The 5,000-nt window shown below is 36.6% G+C and overlaps 1 protein-coding gene across 1 annotated transcript in view; it reads left to right on the top strand.

Moving 5' to 3' along the window:
• The window catches only part of LOC144964285 (U3 small nucleolar RNA-associated protein 15 homolog), a 115,058-nt gene that overhangs the window by 81,709 nt on the left and 28,349 nt on the right, over positions 1-5,000 (top strand).

Here is a 5,000-nt window from a genome sequence, read left to right as displayed (position 1 = left end):
AATTGTAAAATTACTCTTACGGAGGCTTCAATTTGATAAACGAAGATTGATGATTTGGACGTTTCGTGTTTACCCTTTATCAACAAAACGCTTTGAATGAAATGGTTCCTATGTCATTGGAATTGTAAAATTACTCTTCCGGAGGCTTCAATTTGATAAACGAAGATGGATGATTTGGACGTTTCGGGTTCAGCCTTTATCAACAAAACGCTTTGAATGAAATGGTTCCTATGTCATTGGAATTGTAAAATTACTCTTCCGGAGGCTTCAATTTGATAAACGAAGATGGATGATTTGGACGTTTCGGGTTCAGCCTTTATCAACAAAACGCTTTGAATGAAATGGTTCCTATGTCATTGGAATTGTAAAATTACTCTTCCGGAGGCTTCAATTTGATAAACGAAGATGGATGATTTGGACGTTTCGGGTTCAGCCTTTATCAACAAAACGCTTTGAATGAAATGGTTCCTATGTCATTGGAATTGTAAAATTACTCTTCCGGAGGCTTCAATTTGATAAACGAAGGTGGATGATTTGGACGTTTCGGGTTCAGCCTTTATCAACAAAACGCTTTGAATGAAATGGTTCCTATGTCATTGGAATTGTAAAATTACTCTTCCGGAGGCTTCAATTTGATAAACGAAGATGGATGATTTGGACGTTTCGGGTTCAGCCTTTATCAACAAAACGCTTTGAATGAAATGGTTCCTATGTCATTGGAATTGTAAAATTACTCTTCGGAGGCTTCAATTTGATAAACGAAGATGGATGATTTGGACGTTTCGGGTTCAGCCTTTATCAACAAAACGCTTTGAATGAAATGGTTCCTATGTCATTGGAATTGTAAAATTACTCTTCCGGAGGCTTCAATTTGATAAACGAAGATGGATGATTTGGACGTTTCGGGTTCAGCCTTTATCAACAAAACGCTTTGAATGAAGCACTAACTACGCCATTCTCACATCTTTATTTATTTTGTTATAATATATATTTTTTTGGGATGTTTTTTTCCCTTGTATTTCTCTGTCTGCTTTGTCTGACACTGTATAAATGATCTGGTTTCAGAGTGATGGCATCTTTTTTTTTTAAAGTCTAAATATAGATAGTGATCGCTTGACTAAGAAGCTCACAACACTGCCACCCGGAAGTGTAACGGACCAACACACAAAACTATGTGTAACCATGAACGTTTGTAGTCTGGATAATACAGTTTAGTGAGAATTACTCAAAAACGTGGATGGCAAAAAAAAAAAAAAAACAATAACAAAGACCAGGGTGACGTCAACCTCGTTCTATCTATATGCTGGACGTCAATAAGAATAAGGACCATCTATCCTCGCTCTTTTACGTCCCGCAATTCTTAGAGTTTGCCTAAAAATCCTGCTAACTAATATAGGTGTGCCACCTTATGATTCAATATGTAACCTATTCATTGTTTGACCTCCGAAGGGCAGGTTACGCATACACTTCCAAGGATTTAGGAACCAGAAAAGTGGGAGGTGTGACGTCACAACTCTTTTTCCCTATTTTGTCGTCGTTTTCATAAGCGGCGTTTGATCACTTTAATAATTAATGATATTGTATCAAATATACAGGGTGTCCCAATAAATGTATTTACACATCAGAATTAATTTAATCAAATTTAATTTTTAAAAAAAATATATATAACTGTAAGAATATTTATCATTTTATTTGGGGGCTTTTTTGCACTGCATTTTAACTACATTTTAGATAATAATTTCATTAAATTGAATCTCACGGTTACAATCCTGTATAATGTTTATACATTTATCATTTATTGGGACATCCTGTATATTTTGGGTGGTTTTTTTTGTTTTTGTTTTTTTTTTGGGGGGGGGGGGGGGGGGGGGGGGTTGGGACACCCTGTATATTGATTGTGTTATTATTACAAACGTGTGCTATTGTTTTGTTATATATTATATTTTTGGTAGGCTGATTTTTTGGGATGGTTTTCTTTTCTTTCCTATATTTTTCTCTATGCTTTTTTCCTGACAGATTTCTTTTTTTTCAGAATGTTCAAACTTCACCTTTTCAACAGCATCACACGATAACCGTGTATTTACTTCATCCTTTTATTTAATACCATTCTTAGTTTCTGATTACTCCCCTTGTTTGTTTCCATTCACGACCTTTGCCCTCCACTACAAATACAGTACGTGGTATTATAATGATTTAACCTAATAATAAGGGAAGTAGTACAAGATGTATAGACGAACAGTAATGATGCTCTCTCTCTCTCTCTCTCTCTCTCTCTCTCTCTCTCTCTCTCTCTCTTCTCTCTCTCTTTTCTCTCTCTATCTCTCTCTCTCTCACACACACACACACACACACACACTCTCTCTCTCTCTCTCTCTCTCTCTCTCTTTATCTCTACATCTCTCTTTATCTCTAATCCCTCCATCTCTCTTTACATACCCCTCTATTATTCCCTATCTCTCCCCCCCCCTCCTCTCTCTCTCTCTCTCTCTCTTCCCCCCCCCCCCCCCCTTTTTTTTTCTCTCTCTCATCCCCACCTCTTTGTAATTCTCTCTCTTCTCTCTTATCTCTCTCCCTCTCTCTCTCTCTCTCACACACACACACGCACACTGACACACACACACACACACACACACACACAATGTAATAGATGATGAAGACATACCCATCTTCATCAACATCCTTTTTCCAATCCACCTCCAATACAATAATATAACACTAATACCAGAACATTCCACCTATGGCCTCGTAAACGCTAGATAATAGCCTGAACGATTAAACACCGAACACAAAAAAATTCTCATCACCTTATCGACAATGATGGGGAAAAGTGTTAATCATAATACATAACAACTGAATAATAATAATACTACCTTACTCTGAAAAAAAAAAAAAGAACCCAAAAACAACACATATTCAAAACATTTTGGCCAGAAATCTCTTATTCCAATATAGAGCGAAAAAAATAATTAAACTATCTTGTTAAAAAAAAAAAAAACACTCTCAAACCTGGGACCCCGCCGAAATCCCAGGTTTGAAAGTTTTTTTTTGACAAGATGAGTAGTCATTTTATTCGCTCTATATTTTCTGGCCAAAATTATGAATACGTTTTTTTGGGGGTTTTTTTTCTTTCAGAGAATAGCAGCATATAGTCATGTTTTTGATGTTATAATCTGGTGTTGTACAAAGTAAAATTAACCCTTTACGCGCTACCTCGATTTCACTCTACTTTCACACTTTATTTTTTCCCTTTGTTGTTGTTGTTTTTTTTTGTTTTTGTTTTTGTTTTTGTTTGTTTTTTGTTGTTTTTTGTTTTGTTTACAAAGGCAGCAATGCTGCCCTGTAAGAGTTAATTAACCCTGTCTTCATTAAAGAGGGGCACCGATGTCTCAGTGGATAGAGCGTCCGCTTCACACGCGCGCAAAGGGACCGAGATCTTGGTGAAGTCAAGATTTTTATTTTCTGACTTCCCGATCCACTCAATTTAAAAAAAAAAGAGATTTTATATAGAGCAATATCCACATAATGTGCTCAAAGCGCTTTACAAGGGGTTCCTAACCAACAGCAACATTTAACGTGTAGAACAAGACATGACGCCTGTTAGGCGATAATACAGTTTTTTTTCCGACATAGACAGCCCTGTTAACTACTCATTTTACATACGGTGAAAGAATGTGAGTAAAGAGAGACTTTTTTCCAAGGACTCAACTATGCGTCGAGCGAGACCTTCCTATCCGAAAGCGAGTGTCATACCACAAGCGCACGATTTTAATCGGTCCGTGTCGATTTATTGTCCATTATACATTATACAGGTCCGTTATTTTTTCTCGTCTTACATGTTCACTAACTGTTGGCCAAGCGACGCAAAGATGCCGCCTATTTGAAATTTAGAAAATTCGTAGTTTCGAATAGAACAAAAGAAAAAATCCACTTTAAATAGTTTTAGAAATAAATAATTTGCTATCAGCGTGATCCAAAAAAAACAAAAAACAAATGCTCCAAAGTCCTGAATAATATAGATAGTTCGAAGATGACGTCACTCAGGCCTTTGTTATTGTTTTTGCCATCCGCGTTTGTGAGTTGTTTTCACTAAACTGTATTAACCAGACTTAAAGTTCATGGTTACACAGAGTTTGTGTGTTGGTCCGTTATACTTCCGGATGGCAATGTTGTGAACTCCTTGGCCAAGCGCATTCTATCTATAGGTGGTTCTGCCGAGCTAAACTTTCCTTTTCAACAAGATTTATGGAGTCAAAAGAGTAGGCGAAAGCAGTTCTGTAGCTGCTGGAGTCAAAAATTCGTATTTCTACGAATTATTCCGTATAGGGAATGAGATTATAGTGGAAGAGTAGCGTCCCTTGATTGGACGTCACCTTACAGAGAGAACGTCAATTTGGTTTTGCGCATGTGTCTCAAGCCGCTTTCACCGGACGTGAGGACGAGAGGAGAGACGCACGCGCCCAACCAGCATGACGTTCTCTCTCTAATAACTTTTCCGCCGTGACGTCCAATCAAGGGACGCTACTCTTCCGCTTATCTCATTCCGTATTGTAAATGTCGCTGCTCGAAGCTCAAAGAAATAAATAACAATGTGAAATTGAATTAACGAAATTCGTCTGTATAAATGGGAAACCCGAAACGTCCATTTTATCGGATTTCGTTTATTAAATTGAAGCTTACATTCAATTTCACATTGTTATGAATTAGTCGTATGACGAGGCCTTTTTAGGCGCTTTGATTGCGTTTAGTGGATATTACGCTGTTAAAATGCTCAATTTTTTTTATTTAAAAAAAATATTATTTCCATACGTTTGTTTATTTTTCTTGTTTGATTACATTAAAAATATCATATTTCCCATTTATTCTGATTCCGTCAGTCGGAGAAAATTTGATTTACAATCTACTTCAGATTTCGAAATCCTGATGATTATGATAATGTGAGATCAGAAATATAATGCCGATTTTAATTTAGTTTGATCGAGCTTTGTAAATTATTATTATTA

Source organism: Berghia stephanieae, chromosome 2, assembly GCF_034508935.2.
Source record: "Berghia stephanieae isolate SIO BIC M18660-M18661 chromosome 2, UCSD_Bste_1.3, whole genome shotgun sequence".
NCBI classification, from domain to species: Eukaryota; Metazoa; Mollusca; class Gastropoda; order Nudibranchia; family Aeolidiidae; genus Berghia; species Berghia stephanieae.
The sequence above is the reverse complement of the archived record's forward strand: the minus strand, read 5'-3'. Positions and strand labels throughout refer to the sequence as shown.